Below are 21,850 nucleotides of genomic sequence, written 5' to 3'. Positions count from 1 at the left end.
ACCTTGGTTGCTGGCACATCCCCAGTAGGGGGTGTGCAGGAGGCAGCTCATGGATGTTTCTCTCTCATGGATGTTTCTGGCTCTCTATCCCTCTCCCTTCCTCTCTGTAAAAAATCAACTAAAAAAATATATTTAAAAAAAAATTTACCCCAAGCTGGCCACAATTCTATTTCCAGCTCATCTGCTTAGGGCCCCACAGAAGGCACTCACCTTTTTGTCTGGTTTCCTCACACTGCCAGAGAATCTCTGTCCTTTGGCTCACACTGTCTCTCTATCCCTTTCCCCAACCTCCAGTTAAGAATTCTCCTGAAAACTTAACTCAAATACCTAACCTGTCTTTATGATGCTCTTTCAAATCAGAAATTCTGTATCCCTCCATTAAGCCTCTCAGACAGCATTGTGTTTTTGTAACAGTGAATTATTGAGATTAATTTATATATCCTACAATTCACTCTTTTTTAAATGTACAATTCAATGTTTTTAAATATGTTCACAGAGTAGCAACCATCACCATGATCTGTTTAGAATATGTTTTCACTCCAAAAAGAAACCCTGTACTATTTAGCAGTGAGCCCTCATTTCCCCAAGCTCCACTCCCCCACCCCATCCCACCCCCACACCTCCAGAACTAGACAATGACCAATCTACAGTCTGTCTCTATAGATTTACCTGTTCTGGATTCACATAAATGGAATCCTACAATATGTGATCTTTTGTGACTGCCTTCTTCTACTTAGCATAATGTTTTCAAAGTCCATCCACTGTTGTAGCATGTATCCGAACTTAATTCCTTTTTAAGGCCAAGTAATATTCCATTTTGTGGCTATACCACATTTTTTTTGTCCATTCATCAGTTGATAGGCATTTCGGTTATTTCCACTTTTGGGCTATAATGAGCAATGCTGCTATGAACATCAATGTACAAGTTGTGCGTACATAGGTTTCAATTCTTTGGGGTATATGCCTAGGAGTGGGATTGCTGGGTCATATGGTAACTGTATTTTCTACCATTCTTTTGGCAAAATTATATATTCCTGACTTAAATCCCATGGTTATTTAGCTTGTCACTACTATATCTCACCTTCCTTAGGAAATCTACACCCTTTAGGGCAGAAAAAAAAAGAGCCTTATTTCTCTTTCTATTTTCCAGTAATTACCACTATGTTTGCCTTATAAAAAACACAGTCATTGTTTAGACATGAAAATGTAATGGAAAGAAGTAGAGACTTGAAAACTTTTTTTCCTAAGTTATATCCCCTTTTTCTGTTCGTGCTGCATCTGTATTCTTTTCTAGACGTATTTGGCCTCTCTGAGGCCCAGGCATTGGAGGTGACCTGATCTGCAAATGCAGGTCAATGGTGTTCAACACCCCACAGGTCTGAACCTTCTGAGGGAAATGTACTTTGGAGCACAAAGAATGGGTAGCTTCCAACATGGCTTCTTCCAGACAGCAACACACACTGTTCCACATTGCTGAGGAAGGTCAGCTGTCGGGTTATAAGGCACCTTTACAAAGAGGGGCTTCACAGGGCCTTTACTCATTTATCGCCAATAATAAAATGTTTAAAGACACAATAAAAGTCATTACAAGGAAAAGGCATCTTCCTGCGTTTTTTCCCTTGATCAAACCCTAAGAAAGCAGCTTAAACAAATGAGAAGAAAGATGCCAGCTTATAAAATGAGATCCTGCAGCTGTCTTTGGGTCCACCTTGAGGTGAGACCAAAAGTATTTTTTTCCAAACTCCTACCAGCAGGAAGAGCTATAGTAGGCAGCATTGTCAGTAACTGGGTCTTTTCTCAGTTGGTAAATCACGGGGTATGATAAGCAGCTGCTTTGAGGTGAGGGCACAGAAACTCTGATTGAGTCTCTAGCAGCAGATGGCAACTGTGTGTGATGACAGACATAAGATAGAGTGTTGTGCTGCCCAATCTGAAATGGAAATTTCGAGTGAAAGAGAACTGGGGTCTCTTGTTGGGGCATAATTGGTCTTTCATGAGCCATTATCGAGGGTTCTTCCAGTACTTAGAAGAATTGTTCCTCACCTAGGAGTTTAACCAATGCTAAAAGAATGAAAAATTTACATTCTTCTCTTCGGAGCAGGGGGAATCAGGGTTCTAGTACATATAATAAGAACTTGAAATTTTACAACATTTAATAGGCATGTAGTAACTATACTAGTCCAGGGATGACAGTTCATGTGTCCCTCTTATCAATTGCTCATGGCTGCTTAGAGGATTGTTTTGGGAAGGATTTTTGAGGCCAGTGTCAGGCTCAGCAGGAATGTCATATAGTGAATTAGTGGTGTCTGTCATGACGTCACTTATCCTAAGAGAATAAGGATAGCACATGTGTTGAATATTTGCCTTAGACCTTGAGCTCCTTAATAACAAGGACAGTGTCTTAGATAGCATATCCTCAAGAGCTACACACTGCCTGGCATGTAGTAGTTAACCAGTAAGTATATACGTACATTGGTTGAATGAGTGAGTGAGTTCCTAGCTTGGGGACTAGCTTGGGGATTGGCCCCTGATTCTAAGTGAATGACACACATTAAATGCCTTAACAATAAGTAAATTTTTGCAACAAAAATATTTCCCATGCCAAAATCGGTTTGGCTCAGTGGATAGAGCGTCGGCCTGCGGACTGAAAGGTCCCAGGTTCGATTCCGGTCAAGGGCATGTACCTGGGTTGCGGGCACATCCCCAGTAGGAGATGTGCAGGAGGCAGCTGATCGATGTTTCTCTCTTATCGATGTTTCTAACTCTCTATCTCTCTCCCTTCCTCTCTGTAAAATATCAATAAAATATATATTTAAAAAATATATATTTCCCAGAGCATTTGATTTTTATGGAGCTATTGCTTTGATGTTTTCAAAACAGCCCTCCATTTTGCTACCAAAATAATAATAATAATAATAATAATAATGCATTTCAAGAGTTTCCATTTAAATTGGCTACTCAAAGCAAACTTCCTCATCTTTTTTTTTAAATATATTTTTATTGATTTCAGAGAGGAAGGGAGAGAGGAGAGAAAGATAGAAACATCAGTGATGAGAGAGAATCATTGATCGCTGCCTCCTGCACGTCCCCTACTGGGGATCAACCCTGGCATGTGCCCTTGACTGGAATCGAACCTGGGACCCTTCAGTCTGCAGGCCAACGCTCTATCCACTGAGCCAAACCAGCTAGGGCAAACTTCCTCATCTTTTATTTCAGTGGCCTAGAACAGCATCTTGGCATTTTAGAAAGAATACAGACCTGGAGTCAGATTTGGGTCTTCTTTACAGCTCGGCTATGAACAAACTATGTGACCTTAAGCTAGTCACTTCTCTACTCTGGGTCTCAGTGCCCTCAATAAAATTAGGGAGTTGAAGTCAATGAGCTCTTTGATTCTATGTCTCAGGGTAGAGGATGATAAAGACAATGGGTTTCAACAAGATCTGTCTGTCTTCAGCCTTCTCTGATTTCAGCTTCACTTTCTGTCCTAGGAGCAATGATCCTAGGGTAAGGAGGTGGGAATTAATTACATTTTTAACAATGATCACTACAGTGAAATGTCAACATAATGAAAGTTTTTTTTATATCTCTGGAGAATGTTACATGAGATTTATCCTGTATTCCAAGATGATTATGGTACATGTGATTCACAAAAATATAATGTTTCATCTCAGACACAAGTCTTGGCTGACACTCAGGACCGAGAATCTGACAAATACATGTTTTTATATTTATGTACATTTTTCCTGATCCCCCCCCCCAAAATAAAGATTAAAGATAGTTATACTATACTCAAAACCATAGAAATAATTAAGCCTAAAAACCTTTGGCATGAGAATAAAAGGACAAGAGCCAGTATTTTTTTAAGTCAATATTTTAGGAAACTTCAACTAAAGAAAGCTTCCAAACTTGAACATGAAATATAACTCCAAAGCAAAGAGGATGGTAATGGGCTACCTAGTTCCCCTTGTCCGATAACAGCTAGCGTAATTGGCTTTGGGGAAAAGTAAAATGCAGGCACAATTTGTCACCCTGCCAGACCTGTTCTAATGGCCTCTTATGGAGGCAATAGCCATCAGTTAATAATGAAACCATTGAATTTCAAAAGGAGAGTGGCAACACAGACCAAGCCTTTATTTAATGGATAATGGCTATTTTACTAGTTTGGTAAACTTTAGTCAGGTCACATACAATAATATTAGCTGATGCTTACTTTTTACAGTGCTTATGTGCCAGACATTGTTCTAATCACCTTACATATATTAAGTCCTTAAAACAGCCCTTTGAGTTAGTAATAATGCTCTGAGTCTGTGATTTTAACCACTGCACCACACTGCCTCCCACAAGTCTGAAATGCAGAGCTATAACTTGACCACCACTTAACACAATTTATCTCTGAGCCATTTAAGGACAAAAATGTCTCATTTAAAGCAATAATAACCTGTTTATTATTGCTGCATGGATCAGTGGTTTTCTGAGTTAACTGGTTCTTTTCATGTTGTTTTAATATGGCATCTTGAATTTTAAAGGCTCTATTTGAGCATTCTTTTCTACATTTCAGTGTTGGCATGAAGAGTATCATACATCATGCACAAGTGCATGTCTCTGCTAGCCATGGTCTAGTTCAAGATCAAGATTTCCCTCTAAGCTACATGGCTTCTGAAATTATTTTCTTTTCCAGAGGGGCATAGAATGTAGTGATTCACAAAATTCACTAGTTCGTTCTACAAATTTATTGAATCCCTGTTTTGTACAAGACACACAATAGAAAGATGAACAAGTCCCTGTCTCCAAAAATTTTATTCCAGCTAGAGACATACAAGTTTAACAGATGATTTCTATATGGTGAGATAATTATTCTTGTGAAGTACTGGGAGGGAGCACAAAGGAAAGATCTGCTGTCTGTGCCTGGGAAGGGCAGACAGGCTTCCCAGAGAAGGTGGCAGTTAATCCAAACCCTAATTCAAGCCATGTGTGGAGCCTATTGGGCGTGTGTTTTTACAGCCACCTGGCGTGACCAACATTCCCAGTCTTTTTAACTGTAATATTCAGAATATACATGCATACAGTGTCATCATTAGTAAGTCATCTCTTTTGAGTCTCGATGCAATTATACACCCAGGAAGAGAGGATGAAATTAATCTATCATAATGGGTCAGTACTTTACAAGTTTAGCTGTGGGGAAGACCACTGGGGAAGATGAAGCCAGGGAGTTCACACTGCAGGTAGAATAGGATGCTAAGTGAGAAAATCAGAGCTGCCAGAAGCCAGTACTGGCATTTCCTCCAAGGCCAGTTCTGTGTCCACTTGGAAACATGTTCTCTACAAACATGTGAAAATTGCAAGGAGCAGTGATTGGGGTCAGAAATTGCGTCACTGGGGCTGAAAAATAGTCATTTTTGAGCTAACCTTTGTGTTCAAAGAGAGCTTTGCCCTAATCCTGTTTAGGATTTCTGCGCATCTTTCCTTTTCTTAAGAGAAGTCAGAAGGCTTTCACTTTTCACTTCTCACGGTCTTATGAAGGCAGACATCCAAAATCTCCATTTGCAGGTGAGGAAACTGAGTTTGTGATCTGAGATCACTAAGACTCACAAGCAAGTGCTCAATCTCTCTTGCCCCCAAGAGATCTTAAATTTGATCTTAAATTTGATGCTTAGTATGAGGAGTTTTTCTCAGTGGTTTTAAGAAAATGATAAGGCTTCATACTACATTTAGTCACCTAGAAACAAAACATTAAAGCCAAGAGGACGCTTTGGAGATCACCTTATCCGTGCTCTCATTCTAAAGATGAGGACTCCAAATCTGAGAGACAGTTACAAATAATTCTTGGGGTCCAGCCATTAAAACCTACTCAGATTCAGATTCCACATCTTTAGAATGAGAGGACAGGTAAGGCTTCATACTATATTTAATCACCTCCGTCTGCATCTGTGTTCTGGCCTTCCGTTTGCCAGTGTTCATAGCTTTGGCTCCTCTCATATGTTTCTGTCCATTTATCAGACTCCTGCCATTTCCCTAACAACTACTGATTTCAGCTTGTAGCAGAAGATTCAGCCTTTGCGATTGAAAAGGACTCAGATTGCTGACCAAAAGCAGAAGAGGCCTCCCTTTAAGTTGTTCTTTATCAGTTCTGCTGTTCCTTTTCTGCTTCCAGGTGGGCCAGCTTGCACTGAAGCATTTCTTTCTTGTCTCTTATGGAATGTGGCAGAAGTAAACAGTGCTCTCCAAAAAGCTGATATTTTCCTAGGTCTCCTAAACCTTCAGATGTGTTAAACTAACTGTTTTACCACCTTGTAACAGCAGCTGAGAGTTTTTCCACTCTGGATGGGGTATTTCTTATGACCCCATCATTTTTTTTTGCATTTACTAGTAGACTTGGTCATTTTCAACAGTCCATTTCTGGTACCATTTCTAAATTATTTAGGACTGTTAGTTTCAGGTGTCATAAACCAAATTTGAATTATCATAGTCAAATGGAATTGTGAAGCATTGAGAACATTTGAAAGAAAGGTCAATCCAGGGAACCTTAGGAAAAGCTGCAGTACAGAAGAACAGGAACAGGTCTTCTCCCTGTAGATTCACAGCAGGAAGTGTGTCTGCCAGCAGCTCCAGAGCCTAGTAATTCAGTTTCCATCACCTGGCATGGACTAGCCCATACCTCAGGTCCCAGATTCAAAACTCAGGGTCCATCTTGGGTCTGTTGCTCATTTGGGGCCAGTCAAGTTGGGCCAGAGAGGCAGAGTTTGTAAAGGAACATGGTTGGCATGGGAGGAAGAAGAGGTTCCCATCAAAAGCTGTTTGCCGCCCTGATCAGTTTGGCTCAGTGGATAGAGCGTCAGCCTGCGTACTGAAGAGTCCTGGGTTCGATTCCGGTCAGGGGCATGTACCTTGGTTGCGGGCACATCCCCAGTTGGGGGTGTGCAGGAGGCAGCTGATCGATGTTTCTCTCTCATTGATGTTTCTGGCTCTCTATCCCTCTCCCTTCCTCTCTGTAAAAAATCAATAAAAAATATATTAAAAAAAACAAGCTGTTTGCCATAACCAGGAGACAGGAAGGTGCTGGGCAGACAAAACTAAAGGTGTGTGTTACAAACCTGAGAGTCCATCAGGAAAGGAATGATTAAGTAATTTAAGCAACAAGAGCAAGTTGAAAAACAACAGGCATATAATGTTTGTGTGTTTTTTAATTTATCTTTATTGTTGAAAGTATTACAGATGTCCTCCTTTCCCCCATTAATCCCTTCCACCCTGCACCTGCCCTTCCCAGGCCTTCACCAGACTGTCTGTGTAATATACGTTTAAAAAATGTTTATATCTAATAAAGTTTTCCTAACCTACTTCCCTTAATTGACTCTCCTGATTAATTAACTCAGTACTCCCTTGTTAGAGCATGATCTGGTGTCCATGGCAGGCTAGATGCTCCCAGCTAATAGGCTGGTTTCTAGGACACTTGTATATTTCTGCTACTACCAATTGAAGTATACGCTCTCCAAGAGTCCTGTATTTCTTGCCAGACCTGGGGATGCCAGATGGACTTGTTGTTGTAATTATACCATTTAATTAAATAGCCTTCAAATGAAAAACCAATGCAAAAAAAAAGTTATTTCTATGAAATCAAGTTTAATTCAGAAAGATTTGATGACAACAAATTATTAGAAGCAATGGCTTTCTATAGGAGGGAAAGGGGTTTTTACCATTTATTCCAGAATGGGTTCCCGAGTCCAATCCTCATATTCAAAATACAGCTGCTTACTAGCTGTATAGCCTTGGGCAAGTTGAAGAATCATCATAAGACTTAGCCCTTTTAGTGTAAATTGGAAATAATAACAACCTTGTTGAGGAACTGTTAGGATTGAATAAGATAATGCATTTAAAGCACTTAACACAGTTACTGGCACATAGTAAGCATTCAGTAAATTAGACATCTGCCATCAATGTCATCATTATAATTATTATTAACAATCACAACTTGAAGTGAGACATATTTATATTGTTTTCACACTAGTCTTATGTTATATGGTATAAAAGGATGTTTTCATTAAAGAATTTAATACATTTATTTTTAATAACAGAAATGATTGACCATAGAGAAAGATAATTTATTTATCATATCAATCCATGAAAACCTAAATAATTCTTTTTATGTAAAAAGACACTTCCTGAAAGTTCTAGAACTATGTGGAAACCTGTTTTATTAGGATGAGCCTATAGTATGTCTTCCTTCCCTGGTAGTATGTTTGACTTTTTTAAGAATAAAAAAGCCAGGGATATGAAGCAGGGGAGATAACTGGAAGGTCTCCAGGTAGCTTTAAGATCTCTCAGTGCATTAGAACCCATGTAGGGTCTATTCATAGCTTTGCTTTCTGGACCGTATTCTAGAAGTTAGTACATTCTTTTCATTTGTGTCTTTCACAGAGGGCAGTAAAATTGAGTTCTGATTATATTTAGGGCATCTGGATTCTAGTCAGTGTTTCTGGCTCCGTTTTAGAACCTACAGCCTGTGGCTTATTCCTAATGTGGAAAATGGAATAATCCCCCAGGCACGAGAAGAAGAACTCCAGCTCTGAGGCTGCTGTTACTATAGCGAGACGCCGCAGCAGACATCACAAGACTTGTTATACAAGGAAACATGATTACAGTGGATTAGAGAAACTTGCCAGGGCCTTGAAGGATTTATTACTTTTTGAATTCTGAATGAGACATAAATATGTTTTCCCCTCTTGATTTTGGACCCCATACGGAGAAGGTGAGAAAATTCTTCAGCAAATTCTAGAATATTTAAGCTGCTAAAGATGGTTTGGGTATTGTGTCCAAATCACATTGCAAAGGGCATGAATACTTGCTTGGCAGAGATGCAAAACAGTCACTCCTTTCTGTCTCTACTGCCAAGTTAGTTACTGCCTTGTCTCCCAGTGGGAGAAAAATGGAGCTCCTTGGGAGTCTTCTGGAAGGCAGCATTGTGTAATGGAAAAGGCAGTGCACTTGGAGGCAGAAGGCCTGGATTTCACCTTTCGCCCTGTGATTTTCAACAGGTTACTTAAACTCTGAGCTTTAATGTCCTTTTATGAAATATGCTAGTATAGACAGTAATTTCCATCTCAGAAGGTGGCATTCAGAATTAAAGTGTGTTAAATATCATGTGCAGAATTTCAAATGGTAGTTGCATTAGCATCAAAATGGCAGCCTATAACACTCATTTGATTTCATAGATCTAAGTATTTCGCTGATGTCCTAAAGGGAGGAGCTTTTAAAAATAATGATGGTCTCTCATCTTACCTGTTCTCCAGATTCTCTGATTTCTCTGGAAACTGAATAGATTGTATGGGATGGTGGTTACAAACAACTTTGGACTCAGACAGACCTGAGTTTAAACTCACTCTTACTGGCTATGTAGCCTTGAATAACTCACCTGACCTCTGTTATCCTCAGTTTCCTCATGTGTAAAATTGATATAAAAATAGTACCTCAGTCATTCTTTATTCCTTTATTTGCCTTCTTTTATTTTCTTTAAGGCACTTATCACTGTCTGAAATTATTTATTTGTGTATATTTTTGTCTCCTACTCCAGCCCCACTCAAAATAATCCCCATAAGGGTAAAGACTTTATGTCTTGTTTACCACTTTATGTCTTGCCTAAGATAGTGACTCATACATTGTTGTTATTTATTCTTTTAACCTTTTACTTCTATTTTTAAAAATTCCCCTCCCAGTGCCATGGCTAAATTTATATACAGTAGCTGACTTAGAAACTGGGCAGAGATGTTTTGCCTTTGGAAATACCTGTTGTTCTTACAGTTGAGTTTCTATTTCCTAAAGATGCTTATTCAGTCTTTCATGGCACAGTTTGACTTGTGACATCAGAAGATTGACAAGCAAAAGTCTGATTCAGGGATTCAGCTAGGAAAGTGTGTGACTTTGAGCCTGGCTCACCCTTTGAGGGATGTCTGGACAAGGCTCAAAAAGGTCTTGGATTTCAATTTATCTAGGAAGGTATTTAGCAAATTATTTTTAACCGTTTTGATTTGTTACAGATCATGCAAGGAATGTGCAGTCTCTGCATAAGTACAAAATGAGAATGGAAGAACTAAGTGGAGCTGAGCAGGAGAGAACAGGCTTCCGTTCCCCTTCCTGGGGAGGGTGGGGCACCTGGTGGCTTTCCCCAAGTCCTAGACTATGCCTGCCCCTCTCTTCACCTTCTTCTCCCAGAACATCCTCTTGCTTACTTTACACCTTGGAAATCACTAAGATTCCAGGATTTTCCACAGCCACTCAGAGTTAGACACTGCAGACAGATAAATGTTTGGGCTCTCAGTTTCACATTAGTCATTATCCCTTTCCCTGCAAAGAGTTGGCACTCAAAACAATGAACTGTGTCATGGAGAAAATTGAGCCCAAAGAGGAGGAACTCTTGACTCTCCTACTTCTTCTCTCAAGCCCTGTAAATTCTTCCTTTGAATTCCTGTAGGACCAAGATGGGCTTGGGAATTGAGGTAGAAATGATTGGTGAACACCTAGGGGTTGTGTATAAAATTTTGCATATATGCATATTCTGGGGGTGGGGTGGGGGGCTCAGTGTCATGAAACTCTCGAAAGATATCATCTTTGGTCTAAAATAGGGTTAGAGCTACTGCCCTAAGTGGACCTAACATGTTTTTATAGTGTTTGCAAACTGCAGATTTACCCCCTGGCACCCAAAGATCTATGTGGGTGCGTTAAGGATGGAAATGCTGAAACAATGTACAGCTGCCCAATCTTGTTGGGTTTTTGCATTATGGTTCTCTCATCTCTTACTGAATTTGCTCATTTACACAAACAATTAAGCCAGGTCCATTAGTAACCAGGTCCTGACTTGTCAACAGAGGGCTTGTTTGAAGAGGGTAGTACAAAATTCTATAAGTAAGATACCTTTATAGATTTGGGTTTAAGAATAAAATAAAACCACATCACCAACAAGTCTACCTATTAGTCCACTGACTTTCTTCCTTCAGTCACACAACATTCCCCAGCCATTCTCATACTCTTAGAGAAAGAGTGATAATACATTTGACCTTGTCACCTGACAGGTGAAGGATGAGAGTTGTTTTTCTGCACCTAGGAGCATTAACGTGCCTCTCCTTGTCCAGCACCAATCACTGAAGCCTGGCTGAATTTCATATATGCCTTCAGAAATAGTGCACTTGTATTAGTCCATGTGCTTTAAAGACTCAGTAAAGAGCTTCTGCTTTGTACTTACAACAAAATTCAATTAACAGAAAGATCTGGAAAACCCTGGCAAGTGAAAAGGAGCTCTTGATGAGAGTGTGTCTTTGTTTCTTAACAAAGTGAGAAGTGCAACTCACTTCATCTTCAGTAGAAGTATGGCAGCTTCTATTTATTGGGTGTTCATCATGTGCCAGGCTCTGTGCAGAGTGCTCATGAAATTTGTCTTATTTCATTCTTATCCTGGGGTAAATGTCAGTATTCCCATCTTATAGGTGAGCAAGTTGAGGTTCAGAGAAATATAGTCAGTGATCATATTTAAAAACACATATAGGATGCCAAAAAAGTGTAGGGTGACTAAAGGGGTTCACCAGCTGATATGGAGCATAGGCCTTCTTCCCTAAAGCCAAGCCATGAGAGTGAATGAGATTTAGAGTGGGGGGAGAATTTAGGATGGAGGAGCTGAAATCCAGAGTCTGAAGAAACACAGGCATTTATTCCCCTCTACCCATATTACTCTTATTCAGTCTTTGTCCTTTAGGATGCTAATAATCTTCTTGACTGGAATTCTCAAGTCATCTGCATGGGGTTAGTCTTCAGTGCTTTTCAAGTTAGAATTGTAGACACATGCCTCCTACTCTGGTCTGGCTTTTCTCTATCAAAGTCCCTACAGCCATTTCCCATTGATGATCACAGGCCCCAGTGAGTCCTGCCTTCAGTCTCTGTCCCCTCCAGTCGTCTCCCCTCCCCCCCCCCCCCCCCCCCCCCACACACACACAATGGCCATCAGGCTTCCCTTTCTAACACGAAAATCTGAGCATGTTACTCCTTTAGGATTAAACTCTATAAGAGTACTTATTGTATCAATCAAACTCTTTTAGTTGGAAGTTAGATACTAACTCAGAGATTTAAGCAAACATGGGGATTTATTTGTTCAAGTAAATGAAAAATTCATGAACAGTTCTAGCCTTAGGCATCACTAGATCTAAGTGTTCAGAAACTATCAATGGTGACCTTTCTGTCACCTTCTCTTGCCTGGCTTTTTCTTGCATTGCTTTATTCTTAGGTCATCTCCGGCCTCGTGATAGCAACATGGCACTGGGAACTCTAGGCTTACAATCCCAGGCTTAGCAACTGCCCTGGAAAGAGAGCCTTGTTCCCAATGGTGTTAACTAACATTCTGCTTTACTGGTCACTAGTGACCCAATGATGACCGGGGTACAGGGGTAATAATTTCATTGGTTAGATCTGGGATATGTACCCATCTCTAGTGACAGTGAGGTGAAAAGACCACCTAAATCACAAGGCCTGAGAGTCAGGGATAAATTGGTGAAAAATTAGAAAACTGGTGTGATTGTCATAAGGATAATGAACAAACAGAGTGACAAATATCCACTATGCTTACCTTTCCTTTCTTTTTTGACTCTATTTGTGTCATTTCCTAGGGCTTGGTGTTTGACCCCGAGCAGGTGGTTTGTCTTGTCCTTTTTCTGTAAATATATCTTCCTCTTCCCCTTTGTGATTGGTCCCGCGGCGCAGCTCCAGTGTTTATGTTGGCGCTGTGGAATGCCAAAAGGAATGATTTGAACACAGCAGTTTTTCCTGATGACTTGCATTTCTTGATAAGATCAAAAAAATCAGTAAATTCCATTGTTGTTTTTTTGTTTGTTTGCTTTTTAATCCTGCCATGAGGTCTCTAAAACTGTGTAGATTTAAAACAAATACTGTTCTTAGGAACATACTTTCCCTTTCCTTTCCTTTTGTAGTTAAGCAATGATTTTTGATATTCAGTGACTCTGATATTCAGCCCTGACTACCACTTCTCACTGTAATCATTAAATGTCATTGCTTGCATCTTTTTTAAGTGCGGAATAATAAGAAAACGTTATAGCACTTTGGGCCTTGTATTATTTTTTCCAGTTGATAGTTTGGGTTTTTCCCGCCACTCTTCATTATGCTTGTTTCCTGGCATGCTTTCCAACTTAATTTGACCGTCACCTAGTGAGTATTTTTTGAGCTCCTACCACCTATCCAGGAAGGAAATTGTAATTTGTTGAGTACCTATTTCTTATTAAATACATCAAAAGGCCTTTTATGTAAATCATCCCATTTATTTCCCGTGTCATTATCTTAAAAGATGTGGAAATTAAGGCTTAAAGAGGATAAATTATTCACCAAATGTCCTGATGGAAGACCTGGGATTCAATTCTGAGTCTGCTAAACTTCAAAGCCCTTTCTCTAAGAATTAGGGTCGGAACCCTAAGATCCTGGAAAACCATGAGTACCATTTCTGACCTGAGGTCAAAGGGCTAGGACTAACTAACACATTTGAAACAATGACAGTGACTTTAAGGTAAGGTCATTTCTTTTTTTCTTTTTTTCTCATTAAAATTTATTTTAATGGGTCTCAAAATTCTGTAACAGATATTTGGTCAAGTTGTTTCTATCAGAAAGTACTAATTTTAAAACTAATAACTTAACATCTTTCGTACCGCTTACGAGCTTTCTCGTGTTTCTCGCGCCATCTGTTAAGGACCGCTCACGAGTTTTCTCGTTTTTCACGCACCATCTGTTATGGACCTTAGATGTCAACACACTGTCTTGTCCACATCGAATGAAGCGATCTCATTGGTGGAAACCGTGCAGGTCAATCTACGAAAAACTATATAATTGCACGAACCCATAAAGCATCGCAGTTACATTGTATTTTGGTCATTCGAATAGTCTTCGTCTTCAAGTTCCTGGCGCTTTTAGAAAATGTTTTATGCAGTATCATACGTTAAAAAAGTACTAGGAACTTTAATTGTTTAATTGTTTTTGTAAATAAAAATGTTATAATTATTGAAAAACAACATCTAAAGTGCATTATGATCTGTAGTTATGATGATTTAAATAACGTGCAGTTTGCCCAAAAACGTGCGGTCCCTGGCATATGTCTTAGAGATTTCTATGCAGTACGAAATGTGTTAAAAAAAAAACTGCCCCCCCCCCACACACACACACACAAAATGGTCCACAAACCATTCTCCTTTCCTTCTGAAGGTTTTACAATGCATTATCATTAACTAGTCTTTTACTATTAAACTTAAATGGCTGATTGAGACTAACAGTTCTGAGACTGTTCTGAGACCATTCTTCCACCACTGATTAAGACTGGAGTGGCAGGTATTGGGGATAATATGCATTTAATTTAGCCTTCTGAGCTTTCTAGGCAGACTTGGTGACTTTTCCAGCTCCAGCTGCCTTCTTGTCCACTGTTTTGATGACACCCACAGCAACTGTCTCATGTCACAAACAATAAGATAGCCCAGGGAGGAGAGTCAGAGAAGCTCTCAACACACATGGGCTTGCCAGAAACCATATCTACGATGGCAACATCACCAGATTTCAAAAACTTTGCCATCTTCCAGCTTTTTCCCAGAATGAAGGTCAATCTTCTCCTTCAGTTCAGCAAATTTGCAATTAATGTGAGCTGTGTGACAATCCAGTACCGGTGCATAGTCAGCACTGATTTGGCCTGGATGGCTCAGGATAATCACCTGAGCTACTTCCATTGGTAGGTCATTTTTGCAGTCGCTAGCCACATTGCCAAAATGAACATCTTTGACAAGTTCTTGACATTGAAGCCCACATTGTCCCCAGAAGAGTTTCACTGAAAGCTTCATGTGCATTTCAGCAGACTTTACTTCATTTGTAACGTTGACTAGAGCAAAGGTGACCACCATGCCGGGTTTGAGAACATCAGTCTCCACTCAGCCCACAGAGACAGGACCCATACCACCAATTCCAGAGACATTCTGGAGTGGCAGATGCAGGGGCTTGTCAGTTGAACAAGTTGGTGGCAGAATGCCAACCAGAGCTTCAAGCCGTGTGGTTCCACTGGCATTGCCATCTTCACGGGTGACTTGCCATCCCTTGAACCACGGCATGTTAGCACTTGGCTCCAGCATGTTGTCGCCATTCCAAACAGAAATTGTCAGGGTTGTAGCCAATTTTCTTAATGTAGGTGCTGACTTCTTAAATAATTTCCTTATATCTCTTCTGGCTGTAGGACAGCTCATTGGAATCCATTTTGTTAACACCAGCAATCAGTTGTTTCACATTTATTCTGTAAGCCAGAAGGGCATGCCCTCAGGTCTGCCCATTCTCAAAGACACCTACTTCAAGTTCACCAGCACCAGCAGCAAGAATCAGGACAGCACAGTCAGTCTGAGATGTGCTTGTAATCATGTTTTTTATATGAAGTCTCTGGGTCTTGGGGCATCAATAATGGTCACATAATACTTGCTGGTCTCAAATTTCCACAGGAAGATATCAGTGGTGATACCACGTTTACATTCATCTTTTAGTTTATCCAAGACCCAGGCATACTTCAAGACCTTCCCCATCTCAGCAGCCTCCTTTTTTAAAAATAATTATTTAATCCTCACCTGAGGAGTGAGGAAATGTATCCTATTGATTTTTAGAAAGGGTGGATGGGAGAAGATAAGGGGGACAGAAAGAGAGAAAGGAGTGAAAGACGGGGGCGGGGGGGGGGGCGAGAAGGAAAGAGAAAGGAAAAAAAGAAATGAAAGAAAGAAAGAAAAAAGGGAGGGAGAGAGGGAGGGAGGGAGGGAGGGAGGGAGGGAGGGAAAGGAGAGAAATGAAAGAAATGAAAGAAGGGAGGGAGGGAGGAATATCTCGCACATGTCCTAACCAGGGCTGGGGATAGAACTTGCAACCCAGGCTGCTGGGGTCCAACCCCAACAGGTCCAGGGGTCCCCAAAGGTGTGGACGGATTCGGCGAAGAAGGAATGACACGGAGACAGCCTTCAGTTGATCAGCAGCCTAGCCAGGATCTCTAGCCAGGAACTCCAGCCAAGTTCTGGTTAGGATCTGATCAGGATCTGATGAGGATCTGATGTTTATTGTCTTGTTACATCTGTATTTATACCAGTTGATTTTAATCCTATGAATTTCTATTGCAAAGGTTAGGGCGTTTCTTATCTCCATTCCAGGGAGTAAAGATTATGTAGCTTAAGCGTGATTGTTTGTAGTTAAAGTGATTAACTACCTGCCTGGCACTTAGTTAAGGGGTTGTATCCCCTCCCTAACCTCAGGGAAAAATCCCCACCTGGGGAAACAACCTTTCTCGGAGATGTGACCTTGGTTAAAACACATGGCGCTAAGGAGAGCAAACATATTAAGAACAATATGCTATATATGCCAGGTCCCTTGAAACATATGCTGTGCAGATGTTTCTTTCCTGCAGCAACTGTGTCAAGCAGCAAGGATGGACCAGCTTCCGGCACCAGGCATGTGCCCCTGACTAGGAATCAAATCTGCAACCCTCCAGTGTTTGGGCTCACATTTAATCACTGAGCCACAGACCAGGGCCTTCTCAAATTTTTTTATTCTTTTTTGTTAATCCCACAACATTTGTAGATCAGATGTCCAGTAGTGGTAGACTTGCCGGAATCTACTTGTTCAGCGACCATAATATTGATATGAATCTTTTCCTTTCCCCATTTTGGCTTTGATTTAGTGATGGTTTTCACGACACTTGTGTTCTGCACCAAACCTGTTGCAAAAAGCAAGATAGGGTCGTTTCTAAGTGCTCTGTGAGATAGTATAGTTTATGGTGCTATTCAAGTTCATAAAATGATGAATACTGTCTCCAAATCCAACTCTATTTCTATTTGAACTTGACTGGGAATATATATATATAAATATTAAATCAAGAGTTTATTTTAAATGTAACTCATACAGTTTCGCTGTATACTAATTCACTATTTTGATTACTTTGTGCTGTGAATTTAGACATTTATGTCTCCTCACACTTCTGTTGAATCCAGAAACATTGGTGAGCCCTAAATATCTTTACATATATTCATCCTCATGCCCACTGTCTTTTAGGTTCCATGTGCTCCTTGATAAGCACAGGCCAGTTATGAGCTCTTTATGGTACATCTCATCTGGCAAGATGGTGGCCAAAGAAAGATTTTTATCTGTACCCTGGATATCTGCCACTTGGTTGAGTTCATTGCAGTTCAGTTCAGCTCCGGCTTACTGAATTGCCTGGTCGGTGACAGCCAGTGCACAAGGCTCTGTGGGCAATACAGCATATATTCATTAAGACACTTTCAGCTAGTGATGAGCACAGTAATGAAAACAAAACAGGATGCTGGGATAGAATGAATTGGTGTGGGGCATGGAGGAACAGAGAATAGAGGTCAGGACTTAGACAATTTAGACTGGCAAGTCAGTGAAGGTGGCTTCTGAGCTAAGACCTGAATACCGAGAAGGGAATCAGACATGTGAGGATCGGGGAAAAGAGCCTCTAGTCAGAAGGAGCATCCTATGCAAAGACATAAGCTGGAAACAGGCTTGTTTAGTTTAAGAAATGGGGGAAATGTTGCCAGCATGGCGAAAGCACAGTGAGTTAGAGGGAGAGTGGTAGGAAATGAGGTAGGAGGCACAGGCAGGAAGCTATGTGGGCTCTGTTAGCCATGAGGACAGCTTGTGTTGTGTGTTTTTTGTTTTGTTTTGTTTTTTAATTAATTTTTATTGTTGATACTATTACAGATGTCCGTCTTTTTTCCTCCCATATCTCCCCTCCACCCGGTTCCCACCCCACCCCAGGCTCTGGCCACCCTATTGTCTGTGTCCATAGGTAATACATACATGCATATAATATATTTAATCTCTTCCCACACCCCTCCCCACACACCCTTTTCCCTCTGAGAGTCATCAGTCTGTTCCATTTCCATGCCCCTGATTCTATTCCATTCACCAGGTTATTTTGTTCATCGGGTTTTTTATTCATTTGATTTTTAGACTTGTTGATAGATACGTATTTGTTGTCACTTTGTTAGTCATATTTTTTATCTTTATCTTTTTCTTCTTCTTCCTCTTCTGAAAGAATACCCTTCAGCATTTCATATAATACTGGTTTGGTGGTGATGAACTCCCTTTAGCTTTTTCTTGTCTGTGAAGCTCTTTATCTGACCTTCAATTCTAAATGATAGCTTTGCTGGGTAGAGTATTCTTGGTTGTAGGTTCTTGCTATTCATCACTTTGAATATTTCTTGCCACTCCCTTCTGGCCCGTATAGTTTCTGTTGAGAAATCAGCTGACAGTCATATAGGCACTCCCTTGTAGGTAACTGTTTTTCTCTTGCTGTTTTTAAGATTCTCTCTGTCTTTTGCCCTTGGCATTTTAATTATGATGTGGTGTGGTCCTCTTTGGATTCCTCTTGTTTGGGATTCTCTGTACTTCTTGGACTTGTAAGTCTATTTCTTTCACCAGGTAAGGGAAATTTTCTGTCATTATTTCTTCAAATAGGTTTTCAATATCTTGCTCTCTCTCTTCTTCTGGCATCCCCATAATTCAGATGTTGTTATGCTTGAAGTTGTCCCAGAGGCTCCTTACACTACCTTCATATTTTTAGATTCTTTTTTCGTTTTGCTCTTCTGGTTGGATGTTTTTTGCTTCCTTGTATTTCAAATCATTGATTTGATTCTCAGGATCCTCTAATCTAATGTTGAATCCCTGTATATTATTCTTTATGCCAGTCAGTATATGCTTAATTTCTGACTGGTCCTTTTCCTTTTTTTTTTTTTTTTTTTTTTTTTGGCATTCTCATTAAGATCCTTGGAAGTCTCACTAAGTTCCTCAGAGGTTTTTAGAAGATTCTTGAGTAACCTTATAACCATGGTTTTGAACTCTATATCCAGAACTCTTTCTTCCATTTCTTTCATTTGTGACATGTTTCTTTGTCTCTGCATTTTGGCTGCTTCCCTGTGTTTGTTTCTATGTACTGGGTAGCTGCTAAGTCTCCTTGAGTTGATAGAGTGGCCTTGTGTGGTAGGTGTCCTATAGGGCCCAATGGCTCAACCTCCCTAATCACCTGAGGTGGACACTCTTGGTGCACCCCTTTGTGGGCTGTGTGCACAGTTTTGTTGTAGTTGAGCCTTGATTGCTGTTGGTGTCACTGGGAGGAATTGACCTCCAGGCCAATTGGCTGTGGGGACCAGCTGTGACTTACAGTGGGAGAGCTGCTGTGCAGGAGACACCTTTATGGAGCAGGACTTGCTTCAGTGGGGCTTTGGTGCTCACTGAGTCTGCCCCTTGAGTGTGTCGCTTATGGATGTGAAGAGTTGTAATCTGGCATGGTCTCACAGTGGCCACTGGGTACACTGGCTCTTGGTCTCCAGGGAGGTGCAAAGTCAGCCACTGCCTGGGGCCATCCAGCAGAAGCTGCAGAGAGATCTGCAGATTCCTCCTCTTTGTATGGGGTTTGGAAGTGCCCAGACGAGGCCCAGCTGTGAAGCAAGGCAGGTTGGTGCTGGTGACGGTTTTGGGGTCCTTTTATTGATAGGTTTGGGGCTCCCTGACGTAGCTGCATCTTGTTTAACAGAGTTTTAGCCTGAGAAAGGACAGACTATTCATATGCAAAAGCCAATGCACACAGCTTGGGTGGGGATATAAATTGGGTAGGGTAGGGGTCTCAGGGAATCACCAGGGCCAACCAAACAGAAATGGCTGCCAGTCATCCCTGCACTGGGGAGGTCCCAGCACAGGAACAATGACCGCTGCGAGCACCTCCATCTGGAAGAAAGCCACCCCTAAGTTCCTGCCCAATGCCAGACAGTCCAGTTTCTCCCCATATGTGTCTGTGTCCCCCAGAGCCTCACCCGGCACGGGAGCTCAGAGGAAGTGGGAGCTTGTAAATTCAGTTCATGGTGCTGGCCTTTTAAGAGGAGCAGCTGGGTCTCCAGCAGCCTGTGTGTCACTCAGCCCCAATCGACACTGGTTTTTACAGTCTATAGTTCTTATAGGCCCATGGGGACTTCTTTTCCCAGCTCTGAGACCTTGGGCTAGGGGTCTGGTGTGAGGTTGGGATCCCTCCCTCCTCCAGGCAGCCTCCGCAGAGGCGCTCTCCCTCCCAATTAAAAAAGGGGCACACCCAGTGCCGGACCAGCCCATTCCTCACCTCCGCATCTCCTACCAGTCTCAGTGTGCTTTCTTCTTTACCTCTCTAGTTGTAGTACTTCCACTCAGCCAGCTTTCCCGCAGTTCTAGATGATAGTTGTTTTGTATTTTAGTTGTAATTTTGATGTGGTTGTGGGAGGCAGCAAGTACAGGTGTTTACCTATGCCACCATCTTGGTTCTCTGCCTTGTGTTTTAAGCAGGAGAGTGACAGGGAGTGATTCACATTTTTTAAGTCTTGGCTGCTATGTAGGGAAAGGATTGGGGTATAGGAAGGTAGAAAGAGCCCAGCCAGCGTGGCTCAGTGGTTGAGCATCCACTCATGAACCAGGAGGTCACAGTTCAATTCCCAATCAGGGCATGTGCCCAGGTTGTGGCTCGATCCCCAGTGGGGGGCATGCAGGAGGCAGCCAATCAATGGTTTTCATCATTGATGTTTCTCTCTCCCTCTCCCTTCCTCTCTAAAATCAACAAATACGTTTTTTGTTTTTTTGTTTTTAAAAAGAAAGGTAGAAATAAAGTGTTTGGGGTGAGTAGCTGAGCAAGGTAAGCTATATTGTTGTAATTAATGACTGTATTATATACCTAGGTTACGAATTTGAATTTAGATTTTCTCCTAAAGGCAGTGATGTGTGTTAATAATAGCTCCCACTTATTGTACACTTACCAGTGCCAGGCATATGGCTTTATATGTATTTCTCTTCAAGTACACACACACACACTTAGACACTCTCTCACAAGCTGTGTTTATTATTATTATTATAAATATGTTTTTATTCATTTTAGAGAGAGAGAGAGAGATAGAAACAGCAATGATGAGAGAGAATCATCGATCAGCTGCCTCCTACATGCCCCCTACTGGAGATCAAGCCTGCAACCTGAGCATGTGCCCTGACCAGGAATCAAACCGTGACCTCCTGGTTTGTGGGTCGATGCTCAACCACTGAGCCATACCTGCCAGTCTACTATTGACATCAGCTTTTGCAGAGGAGAAAACTGAGGTGGAGAGAGCATAGGTACTGACAGCTAGTTGGTGAGAAAGGGAACAGGAATGGCATGATTCCAGGTGCCAAACTCCAAGAAGGGAAAACTGGTCAGAAAGCACATGGAAGGTCACTGGAGTTTGGCAGTGACTGAGATGCAAAGGAGAGGAGCTGGTCCTGCTGACTGGTGAATAGAGCCTGTGCGAGAACACATTATCAAAGGGTAGTCCGCACTGTGTGTAAACCACTGGAGTAAATACTACAGAGACTTTGATAAAACAGAGACTGATGCTGTTACCCCTGGCAATTTACAGACCAGGGGGTGATTAGGAATACTTCTAACACAAACTAAAACCAGGAACTTCCTGAAGGAGAACTTACTGATACTCTTAACTTAGAATGTCAGAAAAGGCCCTGGTGTCGTAATTTAATTCCTATAACTTCCCCTAGGTTAGTTTTAACCTAAAATGGTTTTAGAACATCTGTCCTGATCTGTCCTGTGTCTTGTACCCCAGATAAGCAGGTGGGTTTTTTTTAACCCAGTTAATCTGTGTCTCTGTTACACACACATGAACACACACACTAACATCCTGGGACCTGGATATTCTAGGGCATCTCAAGAGCCCAGGGTAGTTTGTTGTGCCTGAATGTTCACGTTAGGACAAAAAACAATCCCCAGGTGTGATTTTGTTTCCCTCAG

General features: G+C 41.2%; 1 protein-coding gene and 1 pseudogene across 2 annotated transcripts in view; one reads left to right on the top strand and one right to left on the bottom strand.

Annotated features, from left to right (window-relative positions):
* Positions 1-21,850, top strand: part of ATG7 (autophagy related 7) — a 233,230-nt gene that overhangs the window by 147,744 nt on the left and 63,636 nt on the right. The window lies entirely within an intron of this gene.
* On the bottom strand, positions 14,344-20,847 carry LOC138992553 (elongation factor 1-alpha 1 pseudogene; annotated as a pseudogene).

The sequence above is a fragment of the Myotis yumanensis genome, unplaced genomic scaffold (genome assembly GCF_028538775.1).
Source record: "Myotis yumanensis isolate MYYU_CA2020_CCGP unplaced genomic scaffold, mMyoYum1.0.hap1 SCAF_14, whole genome shotgun sequence".
NCBI classification, from domain to species: Eukaryota; Metazoa; Chordata; class Mammalia; order Chiroptera; family Vespertilionidae; genus Myotis; species Myotis yumanensis.
This window is presented reverse-complemented; position numbering and strand designations above follow the sequence as displayed.